Genomic DNA, 24,053 nt, shown 5'->3' with positions numbered 1-24,053 from the left:
AAGTCCTGTATAGCTCTTCCTGGTCCCATTCACTTTTCACCCTCCTTGGAGGAAGGTACTCTCTTGATGTTGGTTTGTTTCTTTCTTATTTGTGATTTTATGTTTTCGTTAGATGATATGTCTCCATAAACAATGTGAGATGATGATTTTTTGAAACTTTATCTATGGAATAATATTGTATATATCAGTCTCCATTTTTCATGATACTTGTTTAGACATTTATATGCATAATATATAGTTTTATATATTTCAATGTTACTTATTTTTCTTTTTGATATAAGCATGTATATACTTCAATGTGTTTATGTATTTTATTTTTCCTAGTTTTAATTATTGCAAAAATTTATAAAATGAGAATTCTTGTACATGTCTCCTTGTGTATGTAGGTACACATTCTTCCTGGTTTTATGTCTCAAAATGAAATTGCTTGGCCAAATCTCATTTTTATCAAGTCACCTTTAATATGTCTCAAAGATCTTCTAACATGTTACCTTCTAAATAAAAGCTTTAAAGATCACTTGGCACATTTTGGTTTTTAATCAATCTAAAATTAATTTTCTGTGTTGTGTGAGGCAGGGGTCATTATTTTGTTCAACATGAAAATCATTTGTTCTGGAGAAATCTGTGGACTAGTCTGTCTTTTCCCCACTGGTTTTATTGCATTTCTGTAGTATACTGAGTTTCCGTGCTGCTGGGTTCTCCATTCTGTTCCTTTGGTCACCCATGTCTGTGCCAATACCACATGGTCTTATTTATGGTAGCTATGTATTAAGTCTTGATAGCTGATAGGCAGCTTGTGGTTCTTTAAAAGTATCTTAGTTATTTTTTGCCCTTTATTATTCCATATGAATGTTATCACCATATTTTGAAGTTTTGCACATATTTCTACTGAGATTTTTTTTGTTAGAATGCATTGAGTTGTAGAACAATTTTAGGATAATCAGTACCTTCAGACAGTGGGATTTTCTATCTGTATAGGAATACTTTAATGTCCTTCACCATTATTTATTTTATTATATCTTGCACAGTCGATTTGGGGATTTATTCCTGTGTACCTGAAGGTTATTTGTGATGGTCTTTCCCCCATCACCAGAATTTATTTTACTGTTTAGCACTTTATGAGCACTTTTAATGAGTCTGTGCCTTTATTTAACTGTGAGAAATTTTCTTATACTATTTCTTACTTTATCGTCTTGGTTCTATGTTTCTGAAATGTCTTTAAACAGGTGTTGAACTTCTATTAATTAATTTTCCATGGTCTTTAGTTCTTCAAGATGTTTGTCTTTTTTCTCTATGTCTCAGAAGACTTTCTTGAATAATATTCCAGTTTATTAGCCTATTTTTCAGGGATATGTATCTATTCTAGAATTTGGTTCATGTACTAGATTTGTAAATTTTCATAATCATATATTTAACTTCCAAGAACTTGTCCTCCTTCTCTGACTACTCTTGTTATTAGCAGTCTTTTCTTTCTGAATGGATTAAATATTCTTTGTATCCCTGAGTGTGCTATCAAGAATATTTTAAAATTCTCTTTGTATCATTACTTTTTCCTCAGATCATGCATTCTGTTTGTTGATTTTTGTTTTTCCTTTTTTTTTTTCTTAGATATCTGCTTCCTTATTAGCATAAAGGACTAAGCTGGTTGAGATAAGTGGTAACTACAAATTTTCTGAGATGTTCTGGCTATATGACTGGACCAAGCACTACCTCACCCAATTCCCAAAATGTAAAGATACATGCAGTACGGCAGCTCATGTGCTTCTCTTTTGGGCCTCACTGCTTTGCTCGTTTTTCTTTCTGTGATCACCACTGAGACTTAGGGTTGCACACTGGTTAAGAACACATAGGCTGCTGCAGCTCCGTCAGTTTGGATAGCAACTCCACTGTGCTGTGACATGCTCTGTGACCTTGGGCATGTCACTCAGTGTCTCTGTTTCTTGTTGAAAAGGGGAAAGTACCAGAATCTACCTTATAGAGTGAATGTGAAGATTAAATGAGTCAATACTTATAAGCTGCTTAGAGCAGGACCTGGCACACACTAGGTGCTTTATTAGTAACAGTAGTTCTTATTATTTATGCTATTATCCCAATAATAACATGTTAGCCCCGATCATTTTTTAAAAAGATTCCCCTAAGAAGATTACCTTAATAAAAAAAAAGATCGCCTACTTGTTCCAGAGAACAATTCTTAGGTACTATCCATCTATAAAAAGTGCTATTCAGCTTTAGTGGAAGAATGAGGAGGAACAACAGAGCCAAAGCTGTTAGTATATTTTTTTAAATTCTTTGCCTTAAAGTATCATGGAAACTTCTGGTAGTTTTTCTCTGTGTGGTGTTTTGGCCCCTGTTTCTCCATTCCTGTTCTCCTGCAATCTTATGAACTAGGTGTTAATCTTTCAGGGATTCCTTGAATTTCCTGATTTCCTTATTTAACCCTTTTTTCATCTATTTTTATATTATATATATATTTTAATTTTATTTGTTCGAGTACAGTTTTCTGCCCTTTACCCTCGTCTCAGCCCACCTCCCCAGCTCTCCCATCTCCACCCCCCTCATTATTGTCCATGTGTCCTTCATACTAGTTCCTTTAAACACTTCCCTCATTTCTTAATGAAATTGTAGATTTATCCTTTATTAAAAGTCTTTGTCATCTGAAGAATTACATTGCAGTAAACAAGATAGAAAATTATGTTTGTTCCAGAACCTTGACCCAAATGCCGTCCTTTGGATTTCGCAACAAGAACATTGTGAGTGACCTTGGTGAAAGCAGGTTTCATGAAGTGGTGAAAGGAATGAAGATCCTCGAGGGTGAGAGAGTGAGGAGTGGATGCAGGAGTCCAGGTCGTCGCCTACACAATAGTAGTATGTCCACATTAGATTATCATTTGAGATACTTGGCATGGTATGTGTATCTACATAATAGATGTGATAGAAACGTCAATAATGTTTCAGAGGAACAGATAGCACGAAGTGCAGTACATGTTCTGTAACTGTGGAAATGCAGACCTTGTGCAGAGAGCGCAGGGCTCAAGGGGCCAGGGGCTCTAGCCCCAACAGCTGTTCAAACACAGATTTGTTAAGTCACTTTGAGTAAATTACAGAGTTGCACTGTGAGGATTTATAAGCCAAGCACTTGAGATTTTTTTGGCTCATATGTATACATGATGATAGAGTTCTAATTGCTTAATTATCCTCTGAGAACACATTATCTAAGCCAGGGTTTTTGAGAAATCCATGGCCCACCTACGTTAGAATCACCTGGGTTTCATTGTTAAAAAGATTCTTGAGGGGCAGTGCAAACCCACTGAATCCCAATTTCTATGAATGGGCCAGGTAATCAGAATTTTCCCAGTCCTCTTGTGAACCTTACCAAGGCCAAGGTTGGGTGACCATGCCCGCAGGCCAGGGAGCTCTCCAGGCCTGCCAACAAAAGAGCTGATTAATGTTCCTGTCTGGTTACATTTATTTTTATGTCAAAGGACAACCACAGTATAAAATAGGAAACTGGTTTTTAAATCAGCATAATTAGAATGCTTGTAAGTGACAGCAACCAAACTTTTGAGGGAAAAATTGGCTTGGTCTGTAATGCTTATGGATGATAATATCAAAGTGGGGGAGAGATTGTCCTACTTTTCTTTCACCTTCATTTTGGAATGCATTTTGCTTCCACAGTTTTTGAAGCCAAATCTGACAGTCCGAAGAGTCATTCGCTGAGTCCTCATTTCTCTTGGTACCCTCTGCAGGGGAGCCAGGGTAAGAAGGAACTTGAAGTCCCCAGGGCCTTCCATTTATCGCTGGAGACAAATGATAGAAAAGTGGGAAATGGCTCTCGCCAAACAAAACTTGTATAAGAGGCCCAGCTTTAGAAACCTCTTTGGGAACTGCCAAGGGTTCTAATGAGACTTTTCAGCTTAAGAAGCTGGGAGGCTGGAACTATATAGACACAGGGAGGAAATCCTATTAACTGTCACCTGTCCAATCACTTGACTCACGGATCTTAGTGTGACGGAACTGCTTTGCCCCCTGCCCTCACTGATGCCCCTGGTGCCTAGCGTTGACTTGCAGACCTTGCGCCCTGCAGGTGACAAGAAGTAGAGGATGTGTCCACGCCCCTGTCTTGTTCTTTTCTGCCCCAGCTCCCTCCCTGATGTATGAGGACCCTGGAACCACTTGACCAACACTGTGAAGGTCTTTAGTCTTAACGTAAAATGAGAAGTAGTGAACACTCTCTTTGTTATACATGTCACAATTTTGGTTCTAACACACTTGATTCCATTCTATCAAATGGCTGAAAAAAATCTCTTTTTTACTAAATGAGACATTTCTTTGAAAGAATCACATTCAATTTATTGTTTTAATGCTTTTGAAACCTCTCCTGGAATTGGCACTGTTACAAATGCTCAAATTTTCCTTCACCTAGATTAATAGGCCTTGACAGCAGATATCTTAGTATTCTCTTGCCTCTTTAGCTTCCTGTCAAAATCTTTACTAATATGCTAATGGGGTAGTGGATATTTTAAAGAGTACTGTTTAATCAAACAGTTCTACCCAGGATCATCATTATACACCACTGCCATGCACATTGAATGGAACACTGCAAGCCTCACTCCTACCAGGGGTAGATGAGGAGACTACCCGAACACCCAGAACATTTTTCAGCGAGTGACTGCTTTTACAGAACAAAGTCAAATGCATTTATTAGTCATCTGGGTTCTTGTGTATTTGGTCTTTTTCTGCAAACACATCATTGGAAATCTATGTAATTAATTATTCAGTAAGTATGAACTTTAATTTTGTTTGATAATTAGAATTGATATTATCTAATCGGAGACTTGATTTCAGGGTTTTCCCAGGAATTATTTAGAAGTAGTAATAAAGAAAGCAGGTATTTTCATTTATAGTGAAGCAGAGAGTTGAAGAGACCTAGTAATTAAGAAAGAGTTGGTTATTTCAGTAGCTTGTAATAATTAGCAAAATCCAACATCTGACTGAATCAATCACATCTTTGTTTTCATCTTGCAGTAAAGGCAATGAAACCCTTAATGAATCTGTGTGTGTAAATGAGGTAATTACTTGGGTTTGTTGTTTTCCCCAGCCCTCATTCTCCTTTTCAAGCTCGCAGTAAGGGTTTTGGATTTTCCCACTCTTCATGTTTAACCTCCATCAGATAATGGGAAACTGACAAGGGAAAAGGCCCAAATTCAATCAAATTGTCAGGATGCTACTAAACTGGGAAAAATGAATTTTCATGCAATTATTTTTGTGACACATTCAATACTGTTAGCATTTCTTTTTTTTAATTTAAATTATTTTATTGTTGTTCAATGACAGTTGTCTGTATTTTCTCCCCACTCTTCCCCCGCACCACAGCCAAACCCACTTACCTCCCTTGTTTCCACCCTCCCCCTTGATTTTGTCTGTGTGTCCTTTATAGTAGTTCCTGAAAACCTTTCTCCCCACTCTCCCCTCCCCACTCTCCTCTGGCTGTTGTTAGATTGTTCTTAATTTCAATGACTCTGGTTATATTTTGTTTGCTTTTTTCTTTTGTTGATTATGTTCCAGTTAAAGGTGAGATCATATGGTATTTGTCCCTCACCACCTGGCTTATTTCACTTCGCATAATACTCTCCAGTTCCATCCATGCTGTTGCAAAGAGTATGGGCTCCTTCCTTCTCTCTGCTGCATAGAATTCCATTGTGTATATGTACCATAGTTTTTCGATCCACTCATTTGCTGTTGGGCACTTAGGTTGCTTCCAGCTCTTGGCTATTGTAAATTGTGCTGCTATGAACATTGGGGTACATAGGTTCTTTTGGATTGGTGTTTCAGGGTTCTTAGGATATACTCCTAGCAGTGGAATTGCTGGGCCAAAAGGCATATTCATTTTGAGTTTTCTGAGGAAATTCCATACTGTTTTCTGCAGTGGCTGCACCAGTCTGCAATCCCACCAACAGTGAACTAGGGTTCCCTTTTCTCCGCATCCTCTCCAACACTTGTTTTTTGATTTGTTTATGTTGGCCATTCTTACTGGTGTGAGGTGGTATCTCATTGTGGTCTTAATTTGCATTTCTCTAATTCTTTTAATTCACTAGTGATGCTAAGCATCTCTTCATGTGTCTCTGGGCCCTCTGTATGTCCTCCTTGGAAAAGTGTCCGTTCAAGTGTTTTGCCCATTTTTAATTGTTTTTTTTTTGTCGTCCTGGAGTGGAGTCGTGTGAGTTCTTTATATATTTTGGAGATCAAGACCTTGTCCGAGGTGTCATTGACAAATGTTTTCCTGTACGATTGGCTCTTTTTTCATTTTAATGCTGTTTTCTTTAGTCATGCAGAAGCTTTTTAATTTGATGAGGTCCCATTTGTTTATTCCTTCCTTTATGTCCCTTGCTCTAGGGGACATATCTGTGAAGATGTTGCATGGAATGTCTGAGATTTTCCTGCCAATGTTTTCCTCTAGGACTTTTATTGTGTTACAATTTATATTTAAGTCTTTTATCCACCTTGAATTTATTTTTGTGTATGGTGTAAGTTGGTGATCGAGTTTTATTTATTTTTTTTTTTGCAGGTAACTGTCCAGATCTTCCAACACCATTTGTTGAAGAAGCTATTTTTGCTTCATTTTATGCTTCTTCCCACTTTGTCAAATATTAATTGACCATGGAGGCTTGGGTTTATTTCTGGGCTCTCTCTTCTGTTCCATTGGTTTATGTGCCTGTTTTTATGCCAGTACCAGGCTGTTTTGATTACAGTGGCCTTTTAAAACAGTTTGATATCAGGTATTGTGATCCCTCCTGCTTTGTTTTTCTTTCTCAAAATTGCTGTAGCCATTTGGGGTCATTTATGGTTCTATATAAATTTCTGAAATGTTTGCTCTATATCTGTGAAATATGTCATGGGTACTTTAATAGGAATTTCATTGAATCTATAAATCGCTTTGGGTAGTATGGCCATTTTGATTATGTTAATTCTTCCAATCCGTGAGCATGGAAAATGCTTCCATTTGTTTGTGTCTTCCTTAATTTCTTTCTTCAGTGTTGTGTAGTTTTCTGAGTACAGGTCTTTTACCTCCCTGGTTAGGTTTATTCCTAAGTATTTTATTTTTCTTGTTGCCATATCAAATGAAAATTTTTTTCCTGAATTTCTGCTTCTCATGTTTCATTGTTGGTACACAAAAATGCCTTTGATTTCTGAGTATTGACTTTGTAACCAGCTGTTTTGCCAAATTTATTTATTAGGTCGAGAAGTTTTTTGGTGGAGTCTATAGGATTTTCTATGTACACTATCATGTCATCTGCAAACAGTGACAGTTTTATTTCTTCCTTTCCAATTTGGATGCTTTTTCTTTTCCTTGTCTGATTGCTGTGGCTAGGACTTCCAGTACTATGTTGAATAGGAGTGGTGAAAGCAGGCTCAATACTGTTAGCATTTCAATCCATTTTGATTATATAAATTATAAGCTCTTTCAATGTACAAATGAAATTTTATTTCTCCACTCGCCATGTACACACTTGCTTTCTGCCCAGCACAAAAAGTTATTTCATAAACACTTTCTGAGTTAAATGAGGTTTTGCCACCTGATGTTTTGTAACTCACTCATGTGGCATTGTTTTCCGGTTTTATTTTCATGTATGCATTTTTATGGTGGTATGCATTATATATTGTTTCACACTATACTTGTTTCAAAATAGGAAAATGGCATTAGTTTACCCTATTAGTAATTAAGCAATTTAAGTAGGCCCTCAGTTTACCTCAAATGCAGATTTTAAATATTTCTTCCAGATTTGGGAATTATTTCCAGTAATAAATCATATAGCATGTTGGCAGAAACATTTCTCTAGGCTCTATCTGTTTTTAATTTTGGATGTTGCTAGTATATTTATTTCACTCCTTCACAGGCCTGCTTCTCTAAAATCTATGAGGTTAATAATATTTTTATGCAGAGTCACAATAGCCCTCTGTCATTCATCCCAGTAATGTGTATGAGCTGAGAGGTTGGCTTGTCTTACAAATGCTAAGAAAAATGCATCATGCCAAACTTCTTAACAGTGGCCTCTTCTCAGAGAATAAATCATTCTATGTTTTCTTTAAGATTCATTGCCAAAGTTTAAATATTTATAACTTTAGGTAAAGCAAGAATCATAGTTTTGAAGCCCCAAAGCATAAACTAAAGTCTTAAGCTCTATAATTAATAATGAACTGCATGTTTGTACAGCTACAACAGGTGTGTGGAAGATCTATGCTACCTATTTGACAAGGAGAAAAGAAAATTAAATGTTGAACATGCAGGCCTATTTTTTTTCCATTTGCAAAAGGGGGCTATTTTACTGATTTAATTGTACTATGTAAAGATATGGGTGGCGATGATTTGAGGGGAAAGAGTAGAGGCAGGCCAAGAAAAGCAGAGGAGGCCAAACACAAGCATCAGAGCAGAAACAGTTCAATGACCTGGTAAACAGTCAAGTCCAAGAAGTCAGTAAGAGAGTGGAGCAAGACCAAAAGTCCAGCATCCCTACAGAATGGTTTTTTACTGTGGCGTCCACAGGGATGGAGAGAATAAGGGAAAGCAATTCAATACAAGGACGCATGTACAGCACCAAAAAAAGGAGAAAGGACTTGAAACAATTAGTTTTCCCAATCTCAACGGCCTTTTCTCACTCTCTCTGGTTAGTGTCAATTCCAACATAATTTGACAACAGAAATACAGGTGAAGCTAGCTGAAAACAACTGGGGGATGGTGTGAGCAGGGGTCAGGGAAAAGTCACAGCTCTCTAAGCCACTTTTCTAACAGTTCCAAGAAGGAAGCATGAACAGTGTCATTCTTGAATTCCTCCCTTAAGCTGGGTCTATTTCCATGTCATAGGTGACTTGTTTCTATGCTTTGTGGCCAATATCCAGGAATCTTTCTTTTATTTATAAAGAAACTTATGACGATGCAGAATGGGAATCAAAGAACCAATGAAGAGCGAAAAAGGCTGTTGAGCCAGGGACCACTGATCATCCCTACTCGCCCAGTCCCACAGTCCAGCCCTGCCCCCGAAGTCCAACCTGCCCTGATTCCAGACCCCAAAGGCCTGCCAGCCTCACATGAAGGCAGGCCTTGGGGAGAATGAGTTCTCTTTCTTTCAGGCAACTCTGGTTGTAACCCAGTGATGTCTCCTGATCTCCTCATTCCATGAACATGTTTAGCTTTCTCCTTCAAACACGAGATCTCCATTCTTAAAAGATCGGCATTGATCCTTCAGAATAATAGTATTAAGAATGATTTTTATTTTCTCCATTAACCCATCAAGGTCTGTCATTTGATGTTGCCCGGAGAGACTAGTAGAAGTTAGATGCGCTGAGTTTTGACATTGTGTCCTGTTCAAAGCTGGAGAGAGTGCCGAAGATTTAAAGCAAATGTTTCTATCATTCGAAAAGAAATCACTGCCCACTTTGGGACTCTTGGTATAGTCCGGTCAGGCTGACTGCCACGGTCTCTTCAATAACCAGCTGTCAATCAGTTGGCATCCCCTGGGCCATTATGAACTAATGTACACCGGTGCCTCTGGCAGAAATAGAGCATGAGGCACAAATGTGAGCCACACATATGATTTTTCAATTTTCTACTAGCTCCATTTTTAAAATAAAATTAATGTTGATAATATATTTTCATTCAATGTATCTAAAATATCATCATTGTAACAAATGATCAATATGAAATTATTAATAAAATAGCTTATGTTTTTTATACTAAGTGTTCACAATCTATCGTGTGTTTTACACTTATAGCACATTTCTATTCGGACCAGCTATGCTCCAAGGACTGTACAATCACTTGTGGCTAGTGACTGCCATGTACTGCAGTGGACCAAAGAGCTGTTGCCTTAAATAAAGGGCCTGGGCATGAGAGTCTCTCTTCTGCTCCGCTGGGATTCCTTTGAGTCACAGAGTTTCCTAAAACAAGAAGATTTTCTAAATCCTTTACAGCTTTTTTCTTTAAGACTTAAGATATGGAGCTGAAGATACTTTCAGATACATCTCCATGGATTGTGATTCTGATTCATTTGAATTTCTTGCTTTTTTTTTGCCAAGTGGGTGACTGCATCTCTACCCCCCTGTTCACCTATTCCCACCTACACAAGGAGATGTCCACAAATTCAAAAGGCCACGCATTTTATCTTAGTGTTAATATTTGCTCTAGACAACTCATTAGGTTTTTCCTCAACTTAATCTACAAAATAGAGAGGGGAGAAATGATAAACTGTGTTTTTCTGTTTTGCCAAATCTTGCTAGTACAGTGGTGTGTTCCTGCTTGTTTTTGGCTTTCACACCTTACACTGTTTATTAATCAATCAGGTAGTACAATCTGTGTCTTTTTGGCACTTAGAAAAAAAATGTTTGCTGAGACTATGTGATGTGAGACCCAAATCTGCCTGAAGGTGTCTGAGGCCATTCCAAGGTTTAATTGATTGTTTGCCTTGGTTTAACGCCCCTGTCTTTATTTCTGTTTTAATCCCCTCCATTAGCATATAAATTAAGCCCTTAGTTTATTTAAGTTATTTTTTCTTACTCTTCACTTTTGGGACAAACCAATAATTCTGTGCACAATTTAATATAAATGAATATATGGATAATATTTCTGAAGTACTTACTGACGATAATTAGTGTTTAATTTAGAGCAATTTGGTGGACTCCCCAACCCCCACCTCTGAGCTGTCCTTGTGGACCTGCCTGCGGTGCCTTAGCTCTGAGCGGGCGGGGCTCTGGGGCCATCTCTTTCCGATGATTGTGGAAGACTGTGATCTCAGCAGCAGCAAATCGAACACTGCTGGGTGTGCAAATGCCCTAACTTTTCACCAAACATCTAAAAGAAGAACAAACAGAGAGAATGAATAACACCTGAACTAATATGCCAGCACAGGGCAGAGAATGCACTGGTTCAGCTAAATTGCTATTAGCTGAACAATCGCAAAATTATTGTAATATTTTCAAAGAAGTTGGAGAAGAATCCCCTCGTCCCCACTGGTCCAGTCCCCCCTACACTGTCGCCAGCCTCTTTTCTCTAACACAGTGACCCACCCTCTGAAGAATGAAGGCCCATGTGGCCACGGCCCTCACTGCCATTACATCTAATTGGGCAGGCTGGGGCTCGCCCTGCCTGGGCCAAAATGTTTTTAATATAATCCTCAAGGGTATATGGAACAAAACCCTTTGGAAAAGTCTATGACGTTAAGTGTCTTAAGTTATATTTACTTTAAGTGAAAAACATTCCTGAAAGGACTTTATTTAAGAGTTTTTGTTGTTGTTGTTATGTTTTTGTAAGGGTCTCAAGAGCACATTAGGACAGAAAGGAACTGCACGTAGAGGCCCATTTATGAAAATAAATTCCATTCTGATTTGGCATGTGCTCTTTAAACCTCATTTATCTCTCTTACAATTTGTTTTGTTGTATTGTGAAAAGGTTTTCTGCTGTACTTGGCACTGAAGTAAAATGTTTTAAATAGTATGGGAAAAACAAATAATCAGTTTATCAGGGCTGGAGAATATTCAGAAATCTTCTATTAAATTCACAGTGGTTGGTTCCATGGAAAAAACCATGAATGAATACCTGAGAAAAATATTTGAGACAATGAGAGAAAAACTTAAGCTGCTGGCCAGACACTTCAGATGCATTTTGTGCAGGGAAACTTTCAATACTGCCTTGTGTTGTTGTCTGCAGTTCAAATCTTACCTTCCATTCTGTGGTTGGGGAGAGCAAAAAACGGGCACATTGTGAACAAGATCAGTAAGTCCACAAAACAAGAAAGATATTGAGAGAATTTTTGTAACCTAATTATTGTTCTTGTGCTATCTCTGAAGTTTTGATATAACTAAATGAATAATTGTTTTAAAATCGTATTTTATACTATTGCTGAGAGTGTATTTTATTGCTGAGTATTCCTTTTAAACAATGAGCTTCAATACATGACAGAACACCGAATTTAATTAGGCAACTAGAAACAAAAATAACAGGTTATTTTTAGAGAACTGGGCAATGAAGGTCTTATGAAGGTTGTACTAGTAACTTTCAGCTAGACTTGACAAATAATTTTGATTAAGCATGGGAGGATCTGGTTTGTTTTATCTCAGTAAAAATGCTTTCAATAAAAGTTAGTGTTAGGGTACAAAAGTATACTGTACATATACAAAACTGCTTTGCCTGGGGTTAGGTCCAACCTTAGTACTACTAGTCTCGTAAATTTCAATCCTTCACAATAAGTTTACAAGGAGAAAAAAAGTAAATAATGACAGAAGATTCCTAGTAAAAGCTGAGATCCTGTAAGGACCTTACCCTGTAGATGAAAGAAGCAGGTGTTAGGAAAATCAGACTTTTTTGTGTATGGACCTGGCTTTCTCTGATGCAGTCTGTGCTGTATTAAATGTTTTTTCCACTTCCTGTGTTTCTGCCAAATCTTGTTTTCTCCCTTTCTCTTCAAAATCTTTCTTAGATTCTCCCCTAACATTTTGAAAAGTAGTATTAATGATGCAATAGTTAGAGATACAACATAAAAGTTGTTGAGTGTGCTAAGTAAACTCCATTATGAAGCTAGTACAATTATATTTTATTTTTATTTTTACTCCCCATTTTTCACCATATGAAGACAGCATCATCTGAGGAAACTATTGTGGAAGTAATTGCAGAACAAACGTCAGTGTAAAGGATGAACATATATGCTAGTTCATCATTCTCTTTATTTCAAAACCAGTGCATAATGAGCTATAAAATAATTTAAAATTTACCTATAAGAATCATAGTGGATTGAGGGACCTTAATTACTGTAGTTGGAAATGATTGTAGAAATCATCTGATCTGTGCTTTTTATTTTATAATTGAGGAAACTGAGGCCCAGAGAGGATCAATGACTTTTACAAGATTATGTAGAAAGTTAATGGCAAAACTAAAATGGCCACTAAAGATCCCTCTTTCCCATTCCCTCCCAGACTCCATGACACCAGGCTACTGCTTCTACATAAAAATATAAATATTGTTATGGAACAACATGTGGTTTTAAAAACCACCACCCAGTTTGCATTACATCCTTACATCAGAGTATATTTTAGAACACAACAATTAAATAAGGGGTAGATTTTTTTTTCAGTTAACTCAATTTTTTCTCTAGGTACTCTCCATCTTCTCAGAAAAACATAACTATTTTGATGAAAACCTTAAACTCTAAGAAAAAAATCACTTGATGGCTAATGTTAGATAAATTTTAAAAAGAAAACACACTTTTGTCGATAAGTGAGGCACGATATTGTAGTAAACTCTTGGACGACTAGCCAGCTCAGTTCCAACCATTCTCTATGCTTGGAGTGTATGAGGTTCCTGTGCACCTGCAGGGACACTACAAGGTTCATTCTTTTTCTTCTAGTGAAACACGTCAATAGCATGGTGTCAAATATTGGTTTGGACATGAAGGACCATCTTCAAGTGGATCTTGTGCGACCTTGTGCGTTGCTCTCACAGTCAGATGAATCCCTCCCTCTTCTATTCCATCCTCCACACCAGACCCCCTTGGAAAACCCCATATGTTACTGCTTTGCAAAACTCAATCTTGTATATTTGCCCTTGAATATGACAGTAATATATACTTTACTTTTCCAAGGAGAAAGCCTTTGTCATAAAATTAATACCTTTAAAATATATTATATTAGTTAACAGCAACTTGGAAATGATTCAAAGGAAAAGTAAGCTATTTTCACTCTTAGTAAATCAAGTGAATCGTAAAACTTTCAGTGACACTGGGATCAAAATATAGACTGCTCTCTCGTCAGTTAATTGAAGTCACATAGGAATGTAAGATAATCTTACTATATAAAAGCTCTTAAAATTATACTTTTGTTATGTTACCTTTAGTTTATTTATTTATAAAACTAAAGTGTCAAGGTATATATTTTTAATCTAGGTACACATTCAGAAAGACATTTCTTGCCAAATATCCAGAGCAAAATGTGTTGATTTCAGATAGCCCAAGTTCAAAATATTTTAAGGCATTTAGTTTTTCTCTTTAAGTTGCATGTGAAGGTCATTTATACTTAACTTAAAAGTATTCTTATATTTTAGGTCACAATTTTGGCTTCTTAAAGAGTAAGTAGAAAAGCATTTTAAAAACTTATTAGAATGATTTATGAGAAACAATTTCACTGCAAGTTAACATATATGAAAATATACATTCAGGTATACTGAGAAGGAGATTTCACTGGCTGGGTTACATTGAGAGTTGCTTAAAAATACATATTTTAGTCCATAAAATATATTTCAGAAGGTTATTAAGTTTGAGTACATGTTTATAATAACAGTGCTTTAAAAGTGAAACCAATTAATTGTATCATATTTCAAGCCTAGCAAAATACTAAAAAAATGGTAATGAAATAAAATATGTAGGTGGTGGCTGATTTATGTCTCTTTCCATCTTTTAGCTAGTTCAAATGACTTTCAGTTTAATAATTCAGTTCAAAACAACAATTAAACCCTCTCTCTGGTCTCCAGTGTCTTTTGACCATGCTGCCTCCACGTGTTCTCCGAGACAGGAGTTGAAAGACGGAGGAGCAGAGAAACCATGTCTTTTCCCCACAACAGGGAAGATGCACCCAGAAAACATCTGCTTTGGGTAAAGCCGTTCCACGGGGAAGCTATGGTGGTGTTGCCAGGGTTTATTTCAAGGGAAGAACAGGAAGCAAAGAAGCAAAGAGGACAGTGGGAACCCCTGATGCTCTTCTTCCTTGCGGAATTTTATCATTGGCAGCGAAGAGGCCAAGACAAATCTGTCTTCCTTTGTTTTGTTTGTATCCATTTCCTTTTCTGAAATATGAAGTCTAAACAAAGTAGTCTGGCTTTTGAAATTATATATACACACACACACACACACACACACACACATGTATGCATAATATACACATATACCACTTTTAGGTGTAATTTGATGTATTCTATGAACAGTAAAATCCCCTGTAGAGAGATTGTAGAAGCTGCTGATTTTCCTGAGATTTCCAAGCCTATTTCAATCAACAGAATGATTGAACATCATCGTTCTGAGTGTGCAGGCTCAGGATCAGTGGTTCACCTCGAAAACTCGAAGGCCAAGAATGAAAAGCTTTCCAACGAAGCCTTGTGTTGGGCCAAAGCTGATTGAGGAAGTAACATGGAGTAGACTGACTTACAGAGAAATGGTGGCTTATAGTTTTAAAAAATTAAAGAAGAAATCTGGTGTTATACCTTCTGTTTAAATACTCAGTATCATTAAAAATCTGAGGGAATAATGTTTATTGTGTGGCCCATCAGCATATTGCCCTGGTGACAGTGTTTTGAGATAGTGCACCTTCCAAACCGAGGGCTCTGTCGTAACCACTAGGACGGGCCGGCAGGGGCAGGCAGAGGTGCCACGACCCCCAGCAGTCTCAGGGGACTGCCCGTGGTACTTCTTCCCCTTCTCTTTGACTCTCCCAGTTGCCTCTCAGACCCAGACATGAACCAAGTCATCTCTGGCCAGACATAAAGAGAAGGAAGCAAGGGACATCTTATGATGCCATTTTGAATAAAATGAAAAAGACATGGGCTATATGACAATTCAAGCATTTTTCAAACATGTGAATTAATAGACTGAAGTCAGATGTGGATGGAGGGTATCTTACATGAGCTTCAAGGCTCCCACCAGTGGGTTGTAAAAGCTCATCTGAAAGGGTTAAAATGGATTCAGACACGCAAGTTGTTTCTTTTATTCTTACGTAAGTGGCCCCGAAAGCTTTGGACTCCTATTTTTTCTTCTCCTTCTCCTGCCCTTCCCTTTTCTCCTCCCCTGTCTCCTCGCTCTCCTTCTCCTCCCTTTTTTCCTTCTTCTTTTTGTATAGTTGAAGGTTACTTATTAAAACCAAAATGCATTTTTGATAGTTGCTTACATTTAGTATGCATAAACTAAAATGAGCAGGACACTAAAGTTTGCCAAAGACTTTAATTCCATAATCTTGATAAAAGTCCCATGATATAATGATGTTAATAAGCTCCTTCTGTACAGTAGAGCTAATGGGTGGTAAAAATCAAGACTTGAAAACATTTCTTACACTGGCTGAGCACTCTACAGTTCTTTCAGTGGAATAGGTGGATCACAGAACCAGGGTTTCAAACACTTTTATAGTCTGGAGCAGAACATCGGATCTCAGAAGAGGAAATTTAATTAGGACTATTAGATGTCATGTTGAAATACCAGCTGCAAAATATAGAATTACATAGTCTCTGCTTTATATATAGTCATGAGAAACAACATCAGACTTATAGAGGGACATTGAGGAACTTGAGTTTGCACAGGGAATGGTGAATGGTCTGGGAAGCATGTATAATAAAAAACAGCCCTGGAAATATGCAACTTAGGAGAGACAGGATTTGGAGTAGATGAAATTGTATTGTCAGACCGAAGAGGGATTCCTCATTCTGCAGAGCGCTGTGGCTCTGTTTGGGGAAACACAGAGATGTTAGTGCCATAAAGCAGACACTTTCTTCTGCACCTTAGTTTCTTACTCTGAAAGGAAATAATATTAAATAATATTGATCCTTGTGCTAGGAAAAGTGAGGAAACATTTGATTAGCATCCGAAATCTTTGAAGCACCCGGTGGATGATGTGATGCATTTCTCAGCTACCCATTTTGAATGAAGGACTTCTCCTAGCTGCTGGGAGTGCTGCTGACGGCAAGTCTCAGGTGTTACAAGCTTGTAGGAGTGGTTCATTTGGGAATCAGGCACGTGCCAGGCTGGGGGCACTTCAGGAAGCTGCACAAGAGGATAGTCCAGAACCCTGGGAGGCCCATGTCACCTACCACTGATGCCCCACTCCTTGCACTCACTCCTGTGGACACTTTGGGGAGACCCACTTCAGAGCAAAACAAGTGAGGCAGTGGGCACACAGTCATGAGAGAGATCTAGTGATTGTATCCCATCCCACAGCTCCTAGTGGCTGTTGTGCTGAGTGATTAGACAACTTGTTGAAGGCACAGCTGAGGCTGCATTACTTGATGCGGTACTTGATCTAAATCAGTGATTGTCATGTTGTGCCGGAGGCAGGCGTGTCTCAGTGGATGGAATGCAGGACTTGGGGGGGCTACTACTCTCTCTTGTCCTTTTGGAGGACCTGTGCTTCCTTTCTCTGACTCCCTCAGGCTCTGAGGGTTTAGAGGATTTGGTTCCCATAAGGGGAATGTTTCTAGAAGGGGACATAGCATGCTTTCCTACCCACTAAATTTAAAGCTACATTGTTACCCTGGCATTTCAGGATCCTCAGGGCAAGGGACCAGCAGGCAAGAGGTGTTAACATCAGAGCAGACATAATTGATTAGGATCATCAGGGAGAGGGACAGCTGTTGGCACACAATGGGGGCAGGGAGTAATGTGGCACTCAGGCGATTGCCTGGGGCATCCCTCACCTAATTTGGATGGTAAATATATATGCTGCATGACCTAAGAGCATGACAACTAGGGGCTGGGATAACTCAGGGATGAGGGTTGAGGTCATGTCCATGGGTCAGCCACCCAGGCCAGCAAAATTGACAGCTGAGGGGTGGTGGTATCTGGAAAGAACAGAAGAGGAAGGAGGCAATGACTATCTGGATGGCCATGAGATCAGCTAAGAGGACTATCGTTGGTTCTGTTAACTTTCTGTGTTTGAGTTTTTCCTGGGGAAGAGTTCCATCAGAATCATGGAGGAGCTGCTCTTGGACCTTCAGTCCCTCCTCACACTGTACCACCACCTCCTAGTCCAAGTAACTAACACCTTTCACCTGAAACAGTCTCTACCTTGTCTCTTTGCTGCTTCTACTCTTGGGTCCTATATAAGCCTTCACAGAGCAGCTACAGTAAATATTTGACAACATAAAAGACTCCAGATGTTTTCCTTTGTTCTTTCTTTTTAACTCTTTAAAATTGATTATGCCATTACATTTGTTCTATTTCCCCTCCTCCGTTCCCCTCCACCCTGCACACTCCTCCCCCACCATTCTCCCCCTTTAGTTCATGAACATGTGTCTCAAGTTCTTTAGATGCTATATTTCCCCTACTATTCTTACCCTATTCCCTATTTTCTATCTACTATCTATGCTACTTATTTTCTGTACCTTCTCCCCCCTTCTCCTTCTCCCACTCCCCTGTTGCTAACCCTCCATGTGATCTTCATTTCTATGGTTCAGTCCTGATCTAGCTGTCCTCTTAATTTGCTTTTGTTTTAGGTGTGGCTCTTAATAACTGTGAGTTTGCTGTCCTTTCACTGTTCATCTTTTTTATCTTCTTTTTCTTAGGTATGTCCCTTTAACATTTCATATAATAAGGGCTTGGTGATGATGAACTCCTTGAATTTGATCTTATCTGAGAAGCACTTTATCTGTCCTTCTATTCTAAATGAAAACTTTGTTGGATAGAGCAATCTTGGATGTAGGTCTTTGGTTTTCATGACTTGGAATACTTCTTTCCAGCTCCTTATTGCCTGGAAGGTCTCTTTTGAGAAATCTGCTGACAGTCTGATGGGCACTCCTTTATAGGTGACTGTCCCCTTATCTCTTGCTGCTTCTAGAATTCTCTCTTTCATTTTAATCTTGGCTAATATAATTATGATGTGCCTTAGTGTGTTCCTTCTTGGGTCCAACTTCTTTGGGACTCTCTGAGCTTCCTGGATTTCCTGGAAGTCTATTTCCTTTGCCAGATTGGGGAAGTTCTCCTTTATTATTTGTTCAAATAAGTGTTCCACTAATGGGTGTTCCTCTTCCCCTTCTGGTACCGCAATAATTTGGATGTGGGAACGTTTAAAGATGTCCTGGAGGTTCCTAAGCCTCTCCTCATTTTTTTGAATTCTTGTTTCTTCATCCTTTTCTGTTTGGTCATTTTTTCCTTCCTTCTGGTCCACTCTTTTGATTTGAGTCCCAGTTTCCTTTCCATTACTATTGGTTTCCTGTGCATTTCCCTTCATTTCCATTAGTTTAGCCTCCATATGTTCCTCTAATTTGTGGCTATAATCAACCAGTTCTGTGAGTATCCTGTTCACCAGTGTTTTGAACTGTGTTTCTGAAAGTTTGGCTATTTTTTCATCGCTTAGAGTTATTGGCTCTGGGGTTCTGAGTTGTTCTTGAGCCATGTTTTGATCTGTTTGTGCCTGTTATGTACGAGGAGAGGCGCCTTGGTGTTTACTGGGGCGGGGCCACCCAGGTCGCAGGTTTGTGACGCTGCATGTGGGGGCGGGGTCAGAGAGGGAGCGATGGTGGTCCTCTCTGCTCTCCCCTGCCTGCTTATCCGAGTGCTATTGTGCGAGTCTCCCACCCTGCACCAGTCGCTGAGGCCTGCGAGATCTGTCTTGACACTCCCCTCTTCACTGGTTTATCTGCATGCAAATGAGTGACCGACTGCAGACAGCCAGCAAAGCCTCTTCCCTGGGTTCCACCCTGTAGCTAGCGTGCACCTGGGGTCCACGCCCCCGGCTGCCTGTGCACCGCCCACTGGTTTCGCCCCTCTCACCAGTTTAGCTGAGTGGTCCATTATTTCTGGACTCTGTATTCGATTTTCTGTGTGGTTTGGTTGTGTTTATTATTGTTAAAACTTTATTATTTTTAGATTTGGTTGTGCGAGGACGAAAAGTATTCCCACCTACGCCTCCATCTTGGTGGAAGTCCCCTTTTGTTCTAATAAACCTCGAATTCATGTCCCCAGGCTACACAGACCTTACCTTCTCCCACCACTCTCCCTCACACTTTCTCTCGCCAGCCACATAGTCTTCACTCTTTCTCAAGTCTGTCAAATTCCTTCCCATACCAGGACCTTGGTTTATCATGTTCTCCTCTTTACTTGGAATATACTGTATTTTGCCATGTATAATGCACTCCCGTATGTAATGCGCACCCACATTTTTGGCCCAAAATTTCAGGAAAAAAATCTTTGGTTTTAATTAATTAGTCAATCAATATTTAGATACATATTTTTGTATTATAAAGGAATTTTAGCTTTAATTTTGAACATATTATGGTGCAAGAAATTGTACACAATAAATAATTACAAAACACAATAACAGATACAAGATATTTCAGGTTCTCCCCATGTATAATGTGCATCTTTATTTTTCCCTAAAAAATTTGGGCAAAAAAGTGTGCATCATACACAGCAAAATACGGTATTTCCCCCCCGATATTCACATAGCTGGTGGCTTCACTTCTCTGTGGTTCCCGGGCAGATGTCATTTCCTCAGAGAGGACTCTTCAGCTTCTCTGAAATATCCCACTTCCTCCATCAAAAACTAATTGCTTAGTTTGCTTTAATTTTTCCCATGCATATGGCACATTGTACATGGAACAACATCTCATGAGACAGTGATTTAAGTATTCACTTGTTATTTAGTATTAATTGCTATTTAGGTATTGTTGTCAGAATCCTCACTCAGTGTTCCCTCCCTGAGGGTGAGACCTTTTATTTATTTATTTTTAACTTTTTAAAAAATTTAATTATTTTTCAATAGACCTTTTCCTGTTTATCTTTATATCTCTAGCACCTAGACTATGGCCTGGTAGGTGTTAAGTGTTCAGTAATTACCTGAATGAGGCAGATGTTTATTAAATGTTGACCAACTGATGGGTTCAGTGAATCTGCTGTCTTCTTTTGCAATGGATTTGCTTTCTTTTTCTAGCTGAGAATAAGCCAAAAATAAAAAGCATTCTTAAAGATACTGTGAGTGAATGATTATTATATTCAGCTGATTTTAAGGAAAAGGTGCTTTTTACATGGCTAGGTTATACAGTCTGCTGTTCTGAAGAAAACTTTTGCTGTCAAGCTCACTTTGGTAAGAATGTTTGATATGCCTGGCCCAGATTTTAATCACAGCTTCCAGATGAGTCATTCTTTAGGAACATTTATTTTACCTGTTTCCACCACTTCCTCAGGGGAGGTTAATCTAAGTTCTGGTAATAGTGAGGAGGGCAGAACTTTAGTTTTGTTCTTATTATGAACAAGTTTAAATGAGTTCTTTTGAAAATGTCCTTGTATTTGAAATCCATTAATGGTGACTTTTTAAACTGAAGTCAGCCTTTAATACATAATTGAGAGTACTGACGTCACTGTTCTCTTTCTCAATGGTGCAGACAAAACACTTTGTAAAGGAAACCCTTGCCTATTGTTACAGCAGAGTTCATGAGCACTCAAGCCTAATATTTCAAGATACTTTTTAAAGTAACTATAGACACCATCCTGCCATTTTTTGCATGAGAATTTAGTGATTGATATTTCATTTCAACAAAAGTATTTGATGAAATGTCCAGCTAATAAAACTGAGTTCTTTTACTTTTGTTTTTTAAGAAGTCAGGATTACTTTATATTCAATTTAGATATTAAATGACACTTCTCAGGAACATTCAAAATTAGAGGAAATTTCAAAAATAAAATTGAGAATTAACCTGTAGACCTCTTCGTCAGAGATTTTGGGGCGTGAAGGGTGAGAGGAGTTCTGTCTTTAGGGGACTAAAGTGACCTGGGCCACATCATGGCATAACTTCTCTGCTTCCTTCCTCCTTCAAAAGCAAGATCCTCTCTCAGACACAGGCAGCAAAGCTGCACCTCAAGGTAGTCTACAAAAGACAGCATACCTTTACCTACTTTGGTAGGCAGACTGGTAGCCCACAAAGATGTCCATGTCTCAATACCTTGGACCTGTTAACATGTCACCTCATATGGTAAAATGCAGGATGTGATTAAGTTAAGAACCTTGAGATGGGGAAGTTATGCATGATTATCCAACTAAGTTCAATGTAATAATCATAAGGGTTCTGATAACAAGGATGCAGGAGCCAGAGTCAGAAGAGAGGTCAATGTGATAACACAGGCAGAGGCTGGAGTGATGTGGCCCTGAGCCAAGGATGCCAGCAGCCTCTACGAGGTGGAAAAGGTAAAAGATTTTCCTCGAAGCCTCCCATAGTAACCTGTCATGCAGACACTTTGATATTGGCCCCAAGACTCATTTTGGACTTGGGATCTCCAGAACTGTAATGGAATAAATCTGTGTTGTTTTAAAGCCACCCAGTTTGTGGTAGTTTGTTACAGCAGCAACAGGAATCTAATAGACCTACATTATCTCGACCAAAGTGGGGTGAAATGTGTTTAATAGTCACCTAAAAACTGCTCTGCCTGTGTGGGTTGCCAGGAAAAACTTCCCTATTGTAGTTAAAATGGAAGGTTTACAAATTTGGCTGACGTTTATTTTTCTGTTTAATAACAGTAATGGCAGGGAGCCCTTGTTAAAATATTCACCTGTAGCCCATCCTCTAGGTTTTAGCATAAAAAAGTCCTTCAGACTGCGGTTTTGAGGCAACGTGATATAGGTGAGTAAAGAAAGGTCCACTTCGGCATGCAAGTTTTGCTTAAGCCTAGGCACGCTCTACATCTTAAGTCTTTTGTCTCTCTGTTGAAATCTACTCTGAATGTAGTGCAGTGGTTCTTCAGAGAAAGGAATAATCCTAAGGAAGGCATCCCAGTATCTGAAGAAGTATGTGCATAATTTGAGTAAGGCCAGGTTAAAAATTGCCATTACTTCCATTGTTATTTCATACTTTTGGAATTTTCAAGTGAAATTAAATGAGAACATAAAATTTAAACTTGAGAAACACTGACTTATAGTCACTGAAACTTGTCATTTTTTCCTGGGAAATTCCTCTCACATCTTATCCTTCCTCTTTGCTATTACTGTGAGAGCTTCCTGCTGCATTATATTTAGCTCTTCAACGATGCCATTAATTCCTCCACGATTAGCATCATGTCACCCTTGTATTCCACAACTGGTATAATGCTTACTTTAGTATGTTTACTACATGCTTAATGAATTTGAATTCCTATTCTAAGATTTTAAATATCCTTTGCCCAACATGTTATATTTCCCAAAGTAGTTTTCACAATGCTGATGTCAGCACGGGCATTCAGTGCTTCTGATCAGCTAGTTGATTATTTGGCTAAACTATAGTTACACCTTTTATCCTGTGTCAATTTTATCTTTAGACTATTTGATTAATCCTCATTGATAATTTTTATTAAAATTTTCTGCAATGCTAATTTAGGGGTCCTTAAAAATAATTAAATTACATATTTATAAACTTAATATCTTACTGGTAGGCTAGTTAAGACTTTTTGTGTTTTGTGCTTGAAGAATCATTAAATTAATATGAAAGTATTTATTTCCTTGTTTTTTTTTACTTCATTTTCCTTTATTTTTTTCTTTCACTTCATCCAAGTGGTAATTCTCTTTTTTAGATGTTCTTGATTTATAAATGCCTCTCTCCCATGATGCAATGATCTCATTTTATATGTAAATTATTATGTTATTTTGAAACCCAACTCTTCCAGGTGACATATCACTTACAGTCTTATTAATATCTCTGTTATAAAATATTATACTGATGAGAACATTTCAGTATAATTTATCCTGGAACATTGATTTCCTTTGAATTGCTGATTGATCAACCACCCACTCCCCCAATGCCCTGTTCAGATGTGGCAGGAGCCAGGAAGAGCTCTTTATCTCTTCCCTATGCAGGCGAATGTGTGAAAATTAAACAACACACTCCTCAACAACTAATGCATCCAAGAATAAATAAAAAGAAGAAAATCTTGAAGTAAATGAAAATGAAAATGTAGTGAACCAAACTTATGGGATGTGTCAAAGGTAGTACTAAGAGGGAAATTTATAGCAGTTAATTCCTACATTAAAAAAGAATAAAAACTCAAATAAACAACTTCAGGAAATGAGAGAAAGAACAAACTAAGCCTAAAGTTAGCATAAAAAAGAAAATAATAAAGATAAAAGCAGAAATAAAACAGATTAGGAAAACAATAGAAAAATACCACAAACCTAAGCCTTGGTATTTTGAAAGATTAAAAGAATTGACAAACCTTCATGTAGACCAAGAAAAAAAATGAGAAACCTCAAATTAATAAATTCAGAAATGAAACAAAAACATTGTCATTGATGCCACAGAAGTAAAAGTGATTATAAGAGACTATAATTATAGGCCCACAAATTGGATAATTTAGAAG

Source organism: Artibeus jamaicensis, unplaced genomic scaffold, assembly GCF_021234435.1.
Source record: "Artibeus jamaicensis isolate MK-2021 breed Jamaican fruit bat unplaced genomic scaffold, CSHL_Jam_final scaffold_537, whole genome shotgun sequence".
NCBI classification, from domain to species: Eukaryota; Metazoa; Chordata; class Mammalia; order Chiroptera; family Phyllostomidae; genus Artibeus; species Artibeus jamaicensis.
This window is presented reverse-complemented; position numbering follows the sequence as displayed.